Source organism: Podarcis bocagei (genome assembly GCF_964188305.1).
Source record: "Podarcis bocagei genome assembly, chromosome: 5".
Taxonomy (NCBI): Eukaryota; Metazoa; Chordata; class Lepidosauria; order Squamata; family Lacertidae; genus Podarcis; species Podarcis bocagei.
Genome location: NC_138129.1, coordinates 56,967,418 through 56,981,407, shown reverse-complemented (window position 1 = coordinate 56,981,407; position 13,990 = coordinate 56,967,418). Strand labels below are relative to the sequence as shown.

The 13,990-nt window shown below is 43.8% G+C and overlaps 1 protein-coding gene across 1 annotated transcript in view; it reads left to right on the top strand.

Annotated features, from left to right (window-relative positions):
• LOC308586515 (BEN domain-containing protein 5-like) overlaps positions 1-13,990 on the top strand; it is a 753,040-nt gene that overhangs the window by 634,668 nt on the left and 104,382 nt on the right. The window lies entirely within an intron of this gene.

Genomic DNA, 13,990 nt, shown 5'->3' with positions numbered 1-13,990 from the left:
GCATTTGCAAATGTTACATAAACAGAAAATCAGTCAGATGCTTGGCCGGAGAAGCAGGGGTGTTTTGAAGGTGAAATTGCTGCTAATCAGGGGAGATGGATTAAGGAGCAAAGAAGAGTGGAAGACAGACAATTATTGAATATGTGACATCAAAGTGTGGAAGGATTATTGAGTATGTGACCTAAGAAAAACCTCTCAGCACAGATGGAGGTGGATTTGAAAATATAAAATAAATAACAGGCATTTTCTGAGAAGTGTAATGGGATTTTATAGATGGCTCTTGTTGAGTAAAATTCCTGATGCTCCATCTCACACTGACAGCTTCCCTTTCAGGGAATAGTAGTGTATTAAAGCAAATATTGCTACCATTCCTTTTTGTGGGGTGGGGGGTAGGTTGTATCAGATCGCACATGTATCCCTTCCTTCAAGGACTGAAAGCAGCTAGTGGATCACTATTACAATTCATTGACTAATTCCTCATTCTGCTTCAACATGGGATGGATTAACATGACAACATATTTGGGATTGAAATGGCCACAGCTTGAAACTATGAAAAATAGTGAAAAAATGTGGTCACATGAGTCTACTGTTGGTTCCGAATCCCCACCTTGGTATACAAAAAATAGTCTTAGCTGGAAGGTAGCTTTACATATTTATTCTATGAAACATTGCAAGGTGGCTCTGCCATTTGCAGTAGGATGCTTTATCTGATTAAAAAAAAGAGAGAGGAAAGGTCTTATTTTCAGGAGACACATTACATTCTATTGGAAAAAACTAATCCACTAACTTGCATTCAAGTGGTCTGCAGTTTGCAGCCAATCCATATCTCACAACCTGAGCCCATTTCAAATGATAGCATTGCTTAAATTACCTCCCACTTTTGCACCACTTCTGTGATTCCTGTTCATCACCAAATAACTCATATGCAAGAATAACACTCTGGTCTCATGAATGCTCAGACCCTGCTGGTGCCTGACATAAATTTCCCTTTTGTCAGGGCAGCAAATTGTGTCCATTTTCAGGCTCTGCTTCCACTCTTGAAATGATGCTATTAGCATAGTCATCAATGTGAAACTGTGCAGTGGACGAATAAAATATAATAATAGACTTGGCAGGGGTTTTGTGTCTAAATTGCACACTTGAGCTCTCTATACTATGAGTCTACAAGTGGTATCATCTCATCTAACATTTGGATGGTTGGAAACAATTGTTTTCTGCTCAGTATACCTCCTTCCCCCTCCCCCATTTCCACTCCAAATAATTCCATATCTCTCAATAGTAAAGATCTTGTGGCCATTTTGAATATGAATAAATGAAGCAGACTAGGTTTGCATTTTGCCCTTTGTTGTTGTTGTTTAGTCGTTTAGTCGTGTCCGACTCTTCGTGACCCCATGGACCAGAACACGCCAGGCACCCCTGTCCTCCACTACCTCCCGCAGTTTGGTCAAACCCATGCTGGTAACCTCGAAAACACTATCCAACCATCTTGTCCTCTGTCGCCCCCTTCTCCTTGTGCCCTCCATCTTTCCCAGCATCAGTGTCTTCTCCAGGGAGTCTTTTCTTCTCATGAGGTGGCCAAAGTACTGGAGCCTCAGCTTCACGATCTGTCCTTCCAGTGAGCACTCAGGGCTGATTTCCTTAAGAATGGATGCGTTTGATCTTCTTGCAGTCCATGGGACTCTCAAGAGTCTTCTCCAGCACCATAATTCAAAAGCATCAATTCTTCGGCGATCAGCCTTCTTTATGGTCCAGCTCTCACTTCCATACATCACTACTGGGAAAACCATGGCTTTAACTATACGGACCTTTGTTGGCAAGGTGACATCTCTACTTCTCAAGATGCTGTCTAGGCCTGTCATTGCCCTTCTCCCAAGAAGCAGGCGTCTTTTAATTTCGTGGCTGCTGTCACCATCTGCAGTGACATTTTGCCCTAGATAACCATTAAATAGATGGTGTCTCCTTTTTTCTTCTGAGGGCCTTAACCACACATGACACTGATGATGTGACTGGCAATTATGTTTTAAAATTAAATACCAGATGTAGGAGAGAGCCATTGTTACCAAGTCTGCAGTGTATTTAGTTGTGTATCTGCAGGCAATCAAACATTTGGATGGTAATGAAGGTGGAGGTTGCAGGTGCCTTCCCCTGCCCATGACTGGCAACCCTTTACATTTCTCCACATGTTCTTGGCAGCCATGATGCCAGATTCCCTGCAAAGCAAGTAGTACTGGGGGCTGGAAGCTAGTGGTGGCATTTCCCCACCCTCCAGAGGGATCAGTGCTCCTGAGTGCTGCAGGGCAGCTTGGAGTGCTCTGCCAGCCTCTGTTAGGTGTGTTTGTGGCTGCTGCTGGTCCTCCACATATGAGATGGGGGTATTATTGGGGCTTTTACCCCTCCCAAACTGACTTTGAGGCTGCTTCTCCCTGTGGGTCAATGCTGCTACTGCTCCTTATTTTCCAGGGTGCAGCTTCTACTGTGTTCACATTGGTTTTGACTCAGACAGCTGAGCCCCCAGCTGAGTTGGGATGGGGGGCCTATGATGGTGAGCTAGGTTTGAGGCCACTGTGTGGCCCAGAACCAGCTGGCTGAGCCAGAGATCTGCTTACGATTGTGCCCTGAGTTGGTTGTGTTGAATTTCCAATGAAATCAGTGGGCCAAGTTGTGTCTTGAGTAGTTTACCCCATTGCTAAGTCTGGATCCAACGCATAGTGCACCTCCTTTCCTTTCCTATCCTTTCAAGATAAACAAATATGACAACAATAAGCAAGGGTTCAACAATTGTTCATGCAAATCGTGTTTCTCACTTGACTGTCTGCTAATCACACAATGTACGTATACAAAATAGGTTCATGAAAAAGTAACTATCAAAGCACATATAAATTTATACTTATAAAGGTAAAGGACCCCAGTCAAAGGTGACTATGGGGTTGTGGCGTTCATCTCGCTTTTCAGGCTGAGGGAGCTGGTGTTTGTCCACAGACAGCTTTCCAGGTCGTGTGGCCAGCATGACCAAACCACTTCTGGTTCAACGGTACATAGTGATGAGTTCCAGAATGCATGGAAATCACTGTTTACCTTCCCACCGTAGTGGTAATTATTTATCTACTCACACTGGTATGCTTTCGAACTGCTAGGTTGACAGAAGCTGGGACAGAGCAACAGGAGCTCACCCTGTCGTGCAGATTCAAACTGCTGACATTCTAATTTGCAAGCCCAAGTGGCTCAGCACCACCCACATCCCTTACCTTTTACCTATACTTAAAGAACCCCCCCCCCCAAGGTAGAAGTCTTCCAGGTTCCTCTGGGTTGGAATTAAACAATGAAAGAAAAGGCATCCAATTTTCTTGAAATGTGTCGTGCTTAATGTCTTCCCTAGCTAGACTGCATTGGTACATAAACTTGTCATCTAGTGCCAGCTGCCAGAACCTTTAGGAGAAATCCTCATCACCTTTCCAATATCATGCTATTTCCACGTGGGCAGCTATAACAAAGTAAGCGGTTAATTCCTTGTGGGGTAAGGATTTATTTTGACCACAGAGCAAATAAAACAGAGCAAAATCTAAATCCATATTCTTGGTGCACTGCATTCTGTACAACTATGAAACTAGTTTGCCAAAATTCTCTCACACTAGATATATAATAACAACCCTCATTCCTGGCATTTTAAATGTGGCTAACACAAAAAAGAGTAATACACAAGTGGATGAAAGCATGACAACAGAAGGTTGTAGCTATAGAGGGGCTGTATATGAAAGGGGAATGGCTACAAGGCAGTTAATATATGTAACATTTTTTTCTAATACACCTTGTCTCTAGATGTATCCTGTTCTCACAGTATGTTCCCCTGCATGCAGACAGCCCTTATGAGCCATCCTTTGAAGACATTCATAGGGGGAAATGTAACTTTGAAGTGGACTGTGCACCTACCTACATAGCTATGTTATATATTGTTACGATGTTGTTATTGTGTTCTTGGGGGAGGGCATGTTAGGCTGTAGGCCAAGACCCTTCTTTGCAAGTACAGTGGTACCTCAGGTTACAGATGCTTCAGGTTACAGACTCCACTAACCCAGAAATAATACCTCAGGTTAAGAACTTTGCTTCAGGATGTGAACCTAAATCGTGTGGTGGTGGCGCAGCAGCAGCAGGAGGCCCCATTAGCTAAAGTGTTACCTCAGGTTAAGAACAGTTTCAGGTTAAGAGAAGACCTCCAGTTCTTAACCCGAGGTACCACTGTAGTGATTTTTTGTTTTAGAAATGTGAGATAAGTTTCTTTTTAGACTAATGGTTCAATTGTAGAACAGGAATTCAACAACTTGGAACTGCCAATGAAAGACCTATATTTCATCTACATATATGGCGGATATATCATCCTGCTAAAAAGTATTGAGGTAGAATTATGGAATATGATCCTGTATTGTTTTTATTGACAACTAAATCCAGACATATGGCAACCCTACTTAAACCAAGTCAGCGGCAGTCTCAGACATGGGCGGTCTTATCCAATTCTGTTGAGTTCCTTTCTAGGTACCACAAAACTAAACATAAACAAGCCAACCCACCACAGGGTAACAGAGTGGTACCAATCTGTTGTACACCATTTCATTTCTGGCATATACAGGAGCCCCACTGCACATTTTTAGTATCACTATAGCTTGGTAGGAGTGCCATGTCCTTCCCTGATCCTGATCTTGAGCAGAAGCCCACAGGGCATCAGGGAACAAGACAGGCTGAAATTGCAGTAACACAGAGAGCTGTGTTAGAGCGAGTGAGTGTGACCGAACTGATGCCTTTTATCCCTACGGGGTCAGATCTTAACCTGCTTTGGACAAATTAATTTCTGATACACTGTCTCCAGTGTATCCAAAAAACACACCTTTGTGGCAAAAGGTAATCTAATAGAAGCTTAGGGCAGTGTTTCCCAACCGGTGTTCCGCGGCACACGAGTGTGCCGTGAGACACCGGCTGGTGTGCCGCGAGATGCCTGGAGGGAGGCGGGCGAGTCGGGCGGCGAGAGGCGGGGCGGCGGTGGCGAGGAGAGGCCGCGCCTCCTGCTGCTGCCTGGCGCTCCTCCTCGCAGCCGGCAGCGCTGCCTGGGCGCCTCCGCGCGACTCTGTCTCGCTGGGTTTGGTCTCCCAGCAGAGACGGGTCACACACGCCCCTCCCTCCCTCCCTCAGCCTGCGCGGAGGGAGAGCCAGAGAGAGGCATCGCTCCTGCGCGGTGGGAGAGGGAGCAGCCGGAGCGATGCCCCAAACGAACGCATGGGACCGGAGGGGAAATCCTCTCCGAGGCGGATTGAGCGCAGCTGAGAGGAGCTGCCGAGGGAAAAAACGTTCACTTTTGTGCGTCCCTCCCGGCGTGACGCTGCGCGCTGACGTCACGGGGCGGGGCTTTAATGGTGGTGTGCCGCGAGATTTTTTTTTAGTACACAGGTGTGCCGTTGCCCAAAAACGTTTGGGAAACACTGGCTTAGGGTAACAATTAGAAATTTGCCCCCCCCCAATTCTTGTATTTCCCTTGCCGAGAGAAAAATACTTGAATTAATATATTTCTGGGGCAAGGTCTGAATGCAAAGAATAATAAAATGTATTATTATATCAGCCACAGTGTATCAGGAATTGTATTATAGCATAAGAAGTATGGTGAGTAAGGAAATAGATACTATAACATAAAAACACTGGTAGGGTATAAACTGGAGCTGCACACCAGATTCATCCAAGCTCCAAGTCATATCGGGCATATTTAGAGGGGCTCAGGAGTTGGACAAGTCAGGTACAGACATCCATGGTTTGCTAAGGTTGGGTTGGATGGCCCAGAGCTATCCATGGCTGTCAACAGGTGGGGCATCAGACAGAAAGGAGAGGCAGGCCTTGGGCAGGAAGCCCCAGCACAAGGGGTTAAAGCTACCCTGACTACCAGCTGCATCTTCCCTGGAGAAGGTAGGAACTGCCTGACTCTAACTCTCCTTCCTGCTCTAGAACAGCACCATGCAGAATGTCAACAGAGGCATCAGTCCTGACAGGTGCATGGTGGCTTCCCATTCAGCAAAATCGACCTTCCTCTCTACTCTTGGTTGGGAGCCAGAGGAAAGGAGATGCAACATCTATTTCCCCCTTCCCTTCCCAGGCTATATGTTTAATTAGGAGTTTTTGTAATTTAAACAATCTTATTAAACATTAGCCATACCGCCAGACTAATTCAGGACGGGATCCACGGTGGGGCAGGTTGTCCACAGGTTGCATCAACCTGTTAGGGGCCCCCCGGATCAGGGCCACAAGGCAGATAACAGCTTGCACAATTCAAAAAGTTTATCTGGATCTCTGGCCACTTTCTCATATAGTAGGGGTGCCATATTTCAAACAGTGAAAAGTTGTTGAGCTTATTTGACAAAATCATCAAAAAAGTAGTTCCCAGGACATTTCTGCCCGTACAGTGCTTCTGACTGCAGTGTTCTGGATATGTCCGGGCAGTGCTTTTTTTTTCCCTAAAAAAATTTTTTTAGGGGTACTCTCATTTTGACTCAAGAAAATCAACATTTTATAGTTCAAATCGGGAAAAATAAATACAGTAAATGGACAAAAGTACAAAGATTCACAAAATGTTTAGGGGTATGCGTACCCCTATGTCCCCCCCAGAAAAAGCACTATGTCTGGGAAATTCTAGGCATATGGCTCTTCCACTAGATCAGAAACAAGCCTTCCATAAGTGGAAAACATATTCTGCTAATGGAGCCAAGCAACATTGCTCACATAGCTGGAATGTATGGGTGGCAAGGGGTCCTTTACTTTCCTCTCCCCACCCCCCACCCCACTGATTCTTTCCTACAAATCTCAAACTCTGCAATTTGAAGGTTTTCCTGCTACCTGGATTCTGAACCAAAAGGCAGGGGGAGGAATACATCACCCTTTGCACCTGCCAGCCCCCCTTCAGAAATGTCACCTTATCTCTGTGTTCCCTATTGCCTCAGCAAATGTGGGGCTGGGACCATATTACCAAGATAATGCCTGGCTTGGCTTTTAGACAGTGAAGAATTTGATCTTCTGTGTCTTGAAATCGCTTCTGTACACCAATCCCAGATGGTCACCATGCCTTCTAACAAATGGGTTCTCTGCTATTGCAGTGGTTTTAAATCATAAAGCAGAAATGGTCTTTTTATGTTGTTTACATCCTTTTGATAAGAACGCTATTGATCTGGCTGCAGTTGAGCTGGAGTTCAGCATCTACCAAATATTGTTAAGGGCACCAAGCTTTCATTGCAAGTGGTAGGCATATTCTATCAAGAGTTGATAGGAAAACTAAAGTCAAAAACCAAGCCACACCGCCTCCTCTTGGAACGCCCCCCCCCCCAATTCTAATTATCTAATTCAGGAAGCACAGGTAAAAACTGATATAACAACAGGGTTACCACTTGATGACAATTTGTTTTTTAAAGTCAAATATCGTGAGACCTTTTAAAGAAATAGTTTTATTTTTTAGGATGTAATTGAGAGTGGCTATCCTTACATCCTGGACAGCGAGAAGCCCCTCTTAATATTGGTGCTTTGTGTGTCCATTTTATCCTGGTACTTTGAAGAGATTAAGTAGAATGTGGTATTATACTGTGTGCAACTGCTGGATATCCCTTCCATCACTCCTCTCCCATGGTGGCCCCCAAATGTTTCCAAGAGATCAATCCACCTCATGTTGTTTGTGGAGAGTTATAAGCAGAGAATATGTACATAATGTACCAGTTAGAATGAACACATTTATAGTACAATCCCATGCAGGTTTGCTCGGAAGAATGTCATATCATGGTCAAGGGGGCTTATTCCCTCCTAGTAAGTGTGTTTAGCTTTGCAGTATTAGACTGCACAGTGGGACTGACCTTTTAGTAAGCACACACGGGGTTGCATGGTTGGGATGCAGCAGAGGGTCTTGCTTCTAAATAAACTTGCATGGAATTTCACTGCATGTTAATCAAAAAGGTATCCACAGGACGGGCCGTCAGAAGCTGTAGCAAGTCAGATGCATCTGTACTAGGCCCTATATTTCCAAAGGTCCAGTCCCCAAAACCTCCTAATAAGGTGCCCAGATGCTACTGACAACTGAAGGAAGAAAATATGAGGCCTAACCTTAGTCCTTATTTCCCTGTAGCAATCCTAAAACTCTTTCTGCCAGAATTTTAAAAGTATCTTGCTGGGGCACAAGGACACATGCATCTTTATTCTCCATGTTATCTCATTACACTTCCATATACAGCATGATACAAAAGCACGTCCATGTCCTTAATGGAAATGTTTGTTTTTCTGACAGTAGCTGAACAGACCAGTATGAGAATGTTGATCACCCCCCCAGATATTCTGTTGGAGAAAAGGAGCCAACTGCATATTCAGCTCCAGGGACCATGGTGTGCCAAGTAGTCTTTTGGGTACCCAGACCAATTGCCAACTTCCTCATCTCTCTGCTCTTGAAGGAAAGTTAGGATTATGTGCAAAAGATAGATAAGAGTGCTGAGAAAGAAATGGCATTTATTCTATACAAAGCTGGATCTACAGCTTCCCTAGTGAGATATAATCCTCTCAATGCTGGGGTTATTTTAATCAACCTTAAAAGGCCCCCTATAAATCTGGCTACCATTCAAATTGATTCACCAACAGAAGCAGCAAAAGTTGAGAAAATTAAATCCAGGAGATTCTTGATACCCTGCTGGAAAAGGATGTGATTCACCATTTGCTGTTTAATAATCAACTAAAACTCAATGTGGGGTGTACATGGGGTGGAATGCTGCTCCTCTTATTCCGCGGGCAGCGGGTGGTTAAGGCAAGCAAGACTGGGTGGAGAGGCCCCAATCCATCTGTCCCCTTCCAGTGCAAAGGAGAGGGGTTGAATTGTAGCCATAGCCGCCAAGCATTTTCTTATATTTGACTTTAAGGATGTGGGCGCGCAGCTATTTTTGATGGATGTCAGTGTGGTGTTTTCACATATCAAATCATCATCACAGTGCACAAACAAAATGCCCATATGCCGTCTTGGAGTGTTTGGAGAATGGAATCTTTGTGAAACTGCACACAAAATGGGTTACTCCACACCTTTTAGCGCAGATCGGAATTTAGCAATCCGTCAGATTTCACACTTCCCTGCATGTTTCAAAACAGTTCTCGACAGTTTAAACATATAAAATAATGCATTTGCATATGTATTTTGAGAGGATTTTTTTAAAAAGAAAAATCTCAGATTGATGCAGGAAAGGAACTGCTATGGGTAAAACCAGGGGCGGGGATGCCATAGACTAGAAATAGATTTGTCCACCCCCTGCTCAACTACGGAGCAAACAGGGATAATCTGCAGTCCCTTTGGCTAACTTCCCACTTCTGATCCAATAAGGAAAACTGGCATGGTAACAGTACCTGCTTTTTCCCAAAGTCTTGGCATTGTTCTGCAGTAGATAACTAGGAGTGAAGGAAGCCACCAGATAAACATGTCGTAAGAGTCATGGCTTAAGAGAATTGAAAAATTCAGTGGATATATTCCCCTAAGGAATATTCTGGGGCCATAAATGACTTCAACTTTTACAACATAGCTGTATGCCAGACCTTGACTTCAACCATAGAATCTGAATGAACAGATGTCTAATTAGTGTAATATTTACCACAGTTGACTTTACTGAATTTATTATGATTCTGTGATTATTAGGCTGACTTTAATAATTGATTCTTGACATGAAGTACTAAGCTGCTTAACTTGTGATAAATAAATTTCCCCCTGTATTCTCAGTTGTAAATGTTGACAACTGTCCTCTTTCTGATCACTCAGTGAAGCGCTCTCTTTTCAACTGAATCTTGGAGCCCAGAGTTGTTGTTTTTCCCTTAGTCCTGAAAGTGTGCTTAATATTACATGGCTGGAGTTAGGAGTGTATATATTCTTACATACCCCCCAGTGCATTTTAGTAATTTGTAGACCAAGCTAGATGGACACAGCAGTAGATGTTACTCTTAAGATTTGGAGGGCCATTTTGGCTTTTGCCTTGGGCGTTTTGAATCCGAGTAACTAAGCTGGAAACCTCATAAGAACAGGCTTACAAGATTTCCTCTGCTTCCTGTCTGCAGCTGAGCCTGGATTATTGCTAAACCTAGCTACTCGTGCTGCGAACCTACTTCTCCTGGAAATATTTTTTTTTTAACTCTTCCATTTCTGTTCTTCCACTCTTCTGAACACCTTATTCCTGAAATGTTCTGCAATATAGCAGCCAGCAGACTCCATAATGTTACTTGCACCAGGGATAGTCTGGGCATGTGGGGACTGAGCAAACTTCTCTTGGGTGGTTTCCTCCTTCAGCACTGGGCTCTGGTGGTTTACCTCGTGAACAGCACTGGGCAACAGGGGCTAGTTTCCATTTATATTTCTTACAGTGTCCAGAAAAATACCATGCCAGGTGCATTTGTGGAAAATTAAAATGCTGGCTAGACTCAGCCCACTAGGGCTGATTAGAGATGCCTGCCTCTTGCAATAACTTAAGCATCTTGTGTTTGGAAATTTTTTTGGTCAAATTTGAGCCCTGGGGCAGGTGTTAGTCATGGCCCTGCTATAATACTGGAGCTCCAGCAGCTGCCCAAGGATAACAAATGCTGAGGCAAGCCCTTCTTGCTCTGGATAGCCTTCCAAATCACATATCACTTAAAAGTCTACGTGGCACCCAGTGAAGGCAAAAACTCTTCACAATAGAACGGTTGGAATAGGCAGCAACCTCTCTTGAGGGCAGAGGATGATTGTACCATGAGTGAGATCTTAAGGCTTTGGACCCTATTTCATTGCTGTTTGATTTGTTCGTAATTTTATGGGCCGGCCACCCCAACTGAGGCACAGCGGAGTCTGCAGTGTCTTTGAAATACGATTGAAATATGTTTATTTGCACAGATTTACACCGGAAGCTTTCAGCAGAGAGAGATTTCACAGCATTCACATCTCAGGAGAAGCCCGTCCTTTATAGCAGCCCTCCACTGGATTCCTAGACATCTCTGTGCCTTTCTCCCTGCCTTGCCTTCATCCTGCCTGCCATGATAGTTCTGCCCTCAGCCTGGAGTTCTGACTCCACCCTTCTCATTCCCAAGAACCCTTGCTCCAAGCAGCTTCTCCCCATCAGTCTGCTCACCCCCCTTATCCAGACCTGCAAAAGGGCCACATTTTTCCTGTGTGACATCATGCTTCCTCTAACCTCCTCCTCCCAACTCTGATGTGTCTTCTGCTAACTAGCACACAGCTGGGGGGGAGGACGCATCTACGTGGTTAGTTGCTCTTTAATGGCCTGGAATTGAAGAATTGGAAGGGACCATGAGTAGGGCTGCCAAAGGTGGAATTGACGTCCAGCCGGGGGGGGGGGTTTCCAAAAGGCAGTGCTTTGTCCTGGATTTTAGGTGAGTCAATCAATTATTATTTTGGGGGAGTTTCTGTAAAAAAGGGGGGGAGCTCAACAATTTTGGTGGTTTTGTTTAAAAAAAACCCTCAACAATTTTGGGCTCTTCCTCTTTCGGGGTGTCCTGGTTTTTTCTTTTGGGAATGGCAACCCTAACCATGAGGCTTATCTCATGGTTCTCCTTGTGTTCTTAATGGCAACTCTATCAGTAATCTCTTGAACAGGATCACTGGTTCAGCCTGTCTTTTAAATCTAGTGTCTGGCAACTTCCCAGCAATACTATCTAAATTCTACCATTTCTTAATTTCTAATATCCACTGACTCTAGCAGTCTCAGTGTCCTGCTAACCCCGAACTCTCTTACCCCAGATCTGTTACAACAATATTGGTCTAGCATGCCTATATTTGTATATCAAATACCACATTCAGAAGCACATTATATATTCATGTGCTGCCCTTCTGCTGTGCTTGATTTGTTCAGTTTCTGGATTTTGGCCCTATACTTTGCATAGGTAGGTTAATAGCTTCTCAGGTATCCATCAGTACCATATTTGGCCAGTGATGCTTGAGAATATGGCTTTTTGATGAGCTTTGTTTTGTTTCCGTGGCTACTAACCATGATGGCGTGATCTACCTCCCCTGTCGGAGGCAATATGCTTCTGAATACCTGTTGCTGGAAACAGCAGGAAGGGAAAGTGCTGCTGTTCTCAGGTGCTGCTTGGAGGCTTCCTGCAGTCATCTAGTCAACCACTGTGAAAACAGGATGGTGGACTAGATGGGTCATTTCTCCACAAAATAAGTCATTATGACTCAAATTGGCTTTTTTAAAACAAGCCAGGTTAGGGAGGACTGTAGATATTGAATGGAATTAGAGGGGAGGGGCTGTTGTGGTTGTGAGCTGAAAAATTCTGGTTATGAATTACTTCCATACTTACTGAGATGCAGTTGCTTTCCTGTGGGACATAACTCAGACAAAGAGCAACTAGGCAAGTTTATTTAGTTGTAGCACATGTATCCTAAGATTTTGTGTGTGTTATATTGCAAGGATTTTCAATGTGATATAGACTTTTGCTAGAGGGTATGGGAAACTATCAGGGGAGGTGCAAACTTCTTTCCCTATCAGTCTCTTGAATGTATTTCATGACTAAGCCAGACATACAGCCTACTTTCTCAGTGTAAAATTGTGTTGTTGATAACAATGTACACAATATATCCTAAATCATTCTAGAGACATCATTATTGTTTTCACACACACACACACGCTGTCGTACCTTGGTTCTCAAACGGAATCCATTCCAGAAGTCCATTCAACTTCTGAAAACATTTGAAAACCAAGGCGCAGCTTCCGATTGGCTGCAGGAGCTTTCTGCACTCAATTGGAAGCTGCATAAGTTGCATTGGACATTCAGCTTCCAAAAAAAGTTTGAAAACTGGAACACTTGCTTCTGGGTTTGTGGCGTTCGGGAGCCAAAATAGACAAGTAGCAAGGTGTTCGAGAACCAAGGTACAACTGTATATAAATGCTTTGTCGCCAGCCCTGGAACCTTAGGATGAAGGCTGGAAAACACTTTTCAAAACTAAAGAAATATATTAAATCATATTCATGGACCTGGTTTTATTCATTTATTTAGAACTGTTGTAATTTAACCTTCACCCAAAGATCTCAGGGCAGCAAATACATACAATATTAAAATAAAATGGTAATACATTAAAAATAACACTACACTGACAATATAATTCATCACGAAAAGCAGTAAATAGCAGCAGCAAAAATATGCACTTAGCTTGATCTTCTGAGAGTGAGGTTTACCCTCCTTTTCCTGGGATCTTTGCTGGGTTTTATCTCACCTACTAATAGATACACCATCACATTTAGAATAGTGCAAGTGGTTTTCCCCCTAACATTACATGTAAGAGCATTTGTATTACTTTGCAGTACTCTGCAGTATCAAACCCCAAAGCTGTGTTAAGTTGGCTTCACATCCTCCCCCCACCTTTTATAAGACTGCATTATATTCTGCCTTCTTTTCTCATTAGACGTCAATAGGATGCTAACAGCCTTGCCCATTCATGATTAGCATGTTCCATAAGACCTTCAGATTCTACAGCTACAAATGGACTGGGATTTGAGGCAGCTAGATGGACTGGAGTTTGGGAAAGGAATATTATCTTGTTCCTGTCTACTACCATATGGATCTGAGGACTTTTATCTGTGGTTTAGCTCGCAAAGAAACTGACCTTGCAGGAAGTGCAAAACATCATTAAGAAGCTACTTAGGTTTTTTTTTATTGTTAAGAGATCTGTGTGGTTGTTTGAGAAAGCAGAGAGAGTAAGAAGCAGTGGAGGTTGGTCTCTTAGGGTATGTGGGGCACTGACCCACCAAGCTCAGCCTGCCTTGGCCAGTCCCCACTTTCCTGCCTTTCCCCCTTAAATCTAGCCCAGGGGTGGCACTGCCTATCATCTTCCTTCTCCCTCAGTGTTGCCCTTACAGAACTTGACAGAGAAGAGGATAGGGAGAAAACCAGAGTTAGTTGGCTCTGACTTTCCTTGTTTCTTGCTCCGCCAGCCATTTGCTCTGCTCCATCTACTCTTGGCCTTCTG